We start from the raw sequence: 6,911 nt of genomic DNA on the forward strand, positions 1-6,911 counted from the left end.
AAGAATATCAAACTGAGATTGGGGCTTAAAAGTTTTCTTTAGTGGATTTTGAGATGAAGCTTATTTCTTTTTGTTGTTCTTTTTTTTTTTTGAGATAGAGTCTCACTTTGTCGGTCTTGGTACAGTGCTGTCATCATAGCTCACAGCAACCTCAAATTCTTGGGCTTAAGTGATTCTCTTGCCTCAGCCTCCCAAGTAGCTGGAACTACAGGTGCCTGCTACAATGCCCGGCTATTTTCTTATTGCAGTTGTCATGGTTGCTTAGCTGGCCCAGGCTGGGCTTTAATTGCCAGTGTAGTGTATGTGGCTGGAACTGTAAACATTATGCTACAGGTGCCAAACCATGAAACTAATTTCTAATATAAAGTTGTATTCAGTGTGGAAGCTCAAACACATCCATATTCTTTAAATTGGTAAAATTTTCCCAGTAAAACAGTGTATTTCAAGGTGTGTATATTTTTAGGGAAGTGTGAAAAATAAATACAAGTTATTCTTTGGATCAACATAGTTGGGGGTATTTGTTGGAACTTTGTATGTCTGGAGACTTCATCCAACTGAAACCAAAATGGCCTTTGAAGCTCATGTTGGGAATTTTAAGCACAGTATGTGGTATTAATTGCTTTTCAAAGCATAAAATTTATATACAGATATACTATCTGTCATGAAACCTTATTTAACATTCAGATGTTGACTGTGTATCCTCTATTGATCCCCAGTAGTGTTTTCTTTCAAGACACCTTTTCTATGTAGTTTTTGTTTTTAATGCCTCTTGACAAATACACTTAAAGAGTGGTTAAATAATTATTGCTGGAGAAGCTATTTATAGTCCTAGAAATATAATAATTTTTTATATTTTGAAGGGTTATATCCAAAATTCAGTTATGTATCAAGCTTAAATTTCAAAAAGGGTAAAAGAAATTCAAGTAGAGAAGAAACAAAAGGCAGGTTAATGACTGTGAGCTATTGGATATTTGGGCGATATAAATTTATGTGACTCAAAAGTATGAATAAAAGCAACAGCCCAGTTCTTCTTCATGATTGAATAAACAAGGTGGGAACTGCCTCTTCCCAAATTGTATTTTAATCTTTTCCAATTTTTCTCCTGCCTCTTAGTATAATTACTGGTTGATAGTTAGTAATTTATTAATTTATTTGGCATTTATCATGCCAGTGTTAATTCATGCATATCTAATATGCCTTAATTAGAATTGGGAAACATTTTCTGATATGATGAACTAATTCTAATATAGTATTGAGAGAAAATAAGTATTTTCATATGAATTCCATTGCAGTTTACTAATTAATTACTCTTATACAAGAATATACAGAGTGACATTGAAATCTACACTAAATGAAATAGCAGTAATTTTAAAATTGGTCAATATTGGTCAGTTGGTTGGTACTTAATGCATCCCTTTTGGAAAAAAATTACACAGCAAGCAAGTATTGCTACAAACTATATTTCTAGTTTGTACTTTAGCCTGGGAAGCTTACCAGTTGAGCTAGCAGGGAGATGATGGCTAAAAATTATTACACTTTCCCTTGATCATTGTTATTTGACCTCCCTGCTCCTCATGAGACTATGCTCATGCACCATCACCCTGTCTCTTGTTTCTCTTCCTTGTTTGAATTTCAGTCTCAGGTCTTGCCTTATTTCAAAATTTAGTGTAGAATCTCAGGCCGAGCTCTTGAGAGTCAGGTTATAAGAATTGAGTTCTAAAGATACTTGAGACCATGTTTTTCTGCTAATGTCATGTGAAATGTGGTAAAATCAATATCTTTTATGGCTTTTGGTACAAATAATTACTTACTTTATATGATTTCTATAAGTTGAATCCATTTTTAATGCATGGAAAGAATTGTTTAAAACTCATTATTCATGAACATGCTTTTAGGCTCTTTATGTATTTCTACCTCTATCAAAGCTAATGAAACTTTATATTCTTTTTTTCTTTTACAAAAAGCACTTTGACTACTTGAATAAGCTCTAGATGTAAGGAAGCAGAATCAAGTTAAAATCAAGAGCATTGAACACTGAATGTATTGAGCATTAAACATTGTAAGCAGGTGTCCGACATTAAGATGGATTTACATTTTAAAATTAAGCATTTTATTGCTCAGAAAAGAGGAATATTTACAAACAACTTGAATTTTTAAAAACAAATTTGTAAAACATCATATAATTGTGTGAAAAGGTAAACTTACTGCTAAACACTATCAGATTATAAACATCTGTAGAGGAGAGACTTTTTTTTGAGAGGAACCCCTTTATTAATAACAATAATAAGATAATAATAAAGTTGAAGATAATGGATATCTTCCATGTTTTATCCATGAGACAGGTGCTATACTAAACTTTTTTTATTAAATCATAACTATATACATTAATGCATTTATGGGGTACAATGTACTGATTTTATATACAATTTGGAATGCTTACATAAAACTGGTTAACATAGCCTTCACCTCACTTAATTATTGTGTTAAGACATTTATACTCTACACTTTGAGAGACTCTTTTTCATGTTTGGATTATCTGAACCCACCAGATAGTATGCACTTAGTAAATTTTTTTTTTTTTTTGAGATAGTCTCACTATGTCATCCTTGGCAGAGTGCCATGGCATCACAGCTCATAGGCTTAAGCGATTCTCTTGCCTCCCAATTAGCTGGAACTATAGATCCCTGCCCTAATGCCTGGCCTTTTTTTTGTAGTTGTCATTGTTTTTTGGCTGGCCAGGGCTGAGTTCTAACTAGCCAGCCTCGGTGTATGTGGCTGGCTCAGTAACCACTGTGCTATGGGCACCGAGCCTAATTACAAACATTTTAAAATTATAGCAAGTATGACTTTAAAGTTTTAGATAATACTATTTGTTTATATCAACAACTTTAGTTATGAGTGAAATAGCAAGCAAACCTATCATTTTAACAGTTAAGTAGACTTGTCCAATAATGTCAACCAGAAACTGTTTCTTCCTGGTATTGGTAAAAAATTAATCACACACTGCATATAAAGTTGAGTAGCTATTATGTTTCCCTTCATTTATTTTTTTTATTTCAGATTAATAGGAGAGTACAAACAATTATATTACATTGTTTGCATTTGTTAGGTAAAGTCTGAGTTGTAAATGTTTCCCCGTTTTTTTTTTTTTTTTATTGAGACAGAGCCTCACTTTGATGCCTTTGATGGAGTGCCATGGCGTCATAGCTCACAGCAACCTCAAACTCTTGGGCTCAAGGGATTCTCTTGCCTTAGTCTCCCAAGTAGCTGAGACTACAGGTGCCTTCCAACACCCACCTATTTTTAAAGATGGTGGGGGGTCTCACTCTTGCTCAGGCTGGTCTTGAACTCCTGAGCCTTAGCAGTCCACCCACCTCGGCCTTCTAGAGTGCTAGGATTACAGGTGTGAGCCACTGAGCCTGGCCTAAATGTTTGCCTTTGAAGACAAGTAGTAGCTCAATAATTTAAGTGCCTCCCAAAGTTATAGTAAGTAGCAAATACATAATTAGTAGCTAGATTTTTAAAGATTTAATCGCTAATCTTATGAGGACTATATTTATACTTACAAAACAAGGTATTTTTATTACACAGAAAACATTACTCTTATTTTCTGTCATTCATTTAGACCTAAAAGTTAAGTTCAAAGTCAGATACTAAATCAAATTCTTTCTAAAGTACTCAAGTATACCACTGCTGGTAAAATGATCCTGTTTTTCTCCAGTCCCAACATGGCAAACTTAATTAGGCCCATCCCTGGCCTTCCAGAATAAGATGCTTCTTTCTTTAAAATAATGAAGTTGACAGTAATAGTATCTACCATTTATTTAGCAGTTAGTTCTGAAAACATTGCTAAGTGTTTTTATGTATTATCTTATTTAATCTTCACAGGCTAATTTTATTATTCCATTTTACAGCTAAGGAAACAGTTTCAAGGTGTTAAAGTAACTTGTGCCAGGTTGCTCAGCTCTTAAACTCAGACCTGGAATTCAGACTCAGGTCTGTGAGTGTCAAAAATCTGCATTCCTGCTGCTCCCTAGACTATGATAACCATGCTCATACTGTTTTAATGTGGAATCTACAATGGCTGAGAGCTTATTTTATTCAGCTATACCTTTTGAGTTACCAGTACTAAGCCCAGTTGTGGTGAATTAAGATTAACAGTGTGGGACAAATGATGTGATAATCATGATGAAAGAGGCAGACACTGTTTTGTGTGTACTCTGAAGCACCTGTACTGATAACTTCTTAGAGAAGTGAATATTAGGCTGTCTGTGAGCTCGTTGAGGGCAGAGTCCATACCTTACCTTGTGTGTGACACCCCTAGTCCATAGCCAATGTCCTGTAACTCCAGGTGCACATGCATGTGTTGGATGAATAAATAAAGGAAGGAATGAATGCACTCTTATGTTAATACATTTTTAGAAGATTAATTTAATTCTAGAATTAAGGAATTTCTTTAATTTCTAAAGAATTTCATGAAATTTTAGAAGCCAGGGCAAAAATTTCATTTATTCCAGTGCTTTAAAAAATGACATATTTCTGTTTCATAAGTTAACCCATCTGCTTTTCCACATCAGAATCACATCCAATATCACTTTTATAAACCACACAGACATGATGTTGAGCCAAGATGCTGAAGTTTATATCACCACTAATGGAGCATTAAATAGATAGTGTGTGCCTGAGAAGGACACAAACCTGACATGTGTTGAATTATTCCCATTAGAAGTCTGTAGTCTCTTCCATCCAGATTGTCACAAAACATACTAGATAGCCTTTTTTTTTTTTTTTTGCCCAGGCTGGGTTTGAACCCACCACCTCTGGTATATGGGCCAGTGCCCTACTCCTTTGAGCCACGGGTGCTTCCCGAGATAGCCATTTTTTTAATGGCTAAGTAGTACTCCATAGTATACATATAACACATTTTGTATTAATCCATTCATGTACTGGTGGGCACTTGGGTTGTTTCCATGTTTCTGTGATTGAATTGTGCTGCTATAAACATTTGAGTGCATGTGTTCTTTTTATAAAATCACCCTTTTCCCTTTTCATATATACCCAGCAGTGGGATTGCTGTATCAAATGGAACTACTTTAAGTTCTTTGAGGTATCTCCATACAATTTTCCATAGAGGTTGCATAGTTTGCAGTCCTATCAACAGTGTATAAGAGTTCTTTTCTCTCTGCATGAATGCCAGCATTTGTTGTTTGGGACTTTTTAATACAAGCCATTCTCATTAGAGTTAAGCGATATCTAATTGTGGTTTTGATTTGCATTTCCCTAATGATTAGAGATATTGATCATTTTTTTGGGTTTATTTGCTATGACTATATCTTTTTTTTTTTTGAGGCAGAGTCACTATGTCACCCTCCGTAGAGTGCTATGGTGTTACAGCCCACAGCAACCTCAAACTCTTGGGCTTAAGCAATTCTCTTGCCCTGGCCTCCAAAGTAGCTGGGAGTACAGGCACCTGCCACAAGGCCCAGCTTTTTTTTTTTTTTCTTTGCAGTTGTCATTGTGTAGCAGGCCCGGGCCGGGTTTGAGCCCTCGAACCCGCCACCCTTGGTACATGTGGCTGGCGCTGTAACCACTGTGTTACGGGTGCTGAGCCATTACTGATTTCTTCATTTTAAAAATTTTCATTCATGTCTTTTGCCCATTTTTGAAAAATAAGATTGTTTGCTTGAGTTCTTTGTAGATTCTGGTTATCAGTCCTTTATCAGACATATAGCATGCAAATATTTTTTCCCATTCTGTGTGCTATTTGCTCTTTGGACTATATTGCAGAAGTTTTTTAATTTGATCTTTTGTAACAGCCTGGATGGAATGGCAAACCAGTCTTCTAAGTGAAACATTACAAGAGAAACAAACACATGTACTCAATACCAAATTGGAACTAGTAGATCAATACTTAAGTACACATATAGAAGTAAATCTCAGTGAAAATAAAGCTGGGGGAAGAAGGAGGGGTGGGTAAATTCTAACTTATTTGGTACAATGCCCACTAACTGGGTGAAGGGTACACTTATAACTTTGACTCATTCTGTATAAAAAACAAAGTATATTGGCTTGGCGCTCATAGCTCAGTGGGTAGGGTGCTGGCCACACACATCGAGGCTGGCAGGTTTGAGCTTGGCCGGGGCCTGCTAAACAACAATGACAACTGCAACTAAAAAGTAGCTGGGTGTTGCGGCAGGTGCCTGTAGTCCCAGCTACTTAGGATGCTGAGGCAAGAAAATTGCTTAAGCCCAAGAGTTTGAGGTTGCTGTAAGCTATAATGCCATGGCATTCTACTGAGGGCAACATAGTGAGACTCTGTCTCAAAAAAATAATAAATAAATAAAAAATGAAAAACAATGTATGTAGGCTCGGCACCTGTGGCTCAAGCGGCTAAGGTGCTAGCCACATACACCTGTGCTGACGGGTTTGAATCCAGCCCGGGCCTGCCAAACAACAATGATGACTGCAACCAAAAAATAGCCCGGCATTGCGGCAGGCGCCTGTAATCCCAGATACTTGGGAGGTGGAGGCAGGAGAATCGCTTAAGCCCAGGAGTTGGAGGTTGCTGTGAGCTGTGACGTGACAGCACTCTACCCAGGGTGACAGCTTGAGGCTCTGTCTCAAAACAAAAACAAAAACCAATGTATATAAACAAAACATGTGTACCCCTAATATTCTGGAAAACATAAAGAAATGTGTAATCTGAACAATAATGAGGAAACATCAGACAAACACTATGCAACACTGTGCAAAAATATTACTTTGTATTATTAGAACATTTTTAAAAATTAAGGTCATAGAAGACAAAGACTGAAAAACTGTTCCAAATTAAAAGAGACCAAAGAGGCAAGGCAGTGCAGTGTATCTGTAATAATGGATTGAATCCACCCTAGGAAAACATTCTCTCTCCC

Source organism: Nycticebus coucang, chromosome 16 (assembly GCF_027406575.1).
Source record: "Nycticebus coucang isolate mNycCou1 chromosome 16, mNycCou1.pri, whole genome shotgun sequence".
In the NCBI taxonomy this organism is placed as follows: Eukaryota; Metazoa; Chordata; class Mammalia; order Primates; family Lorisidae; genus Nycticebus; species Nycticebus coucang.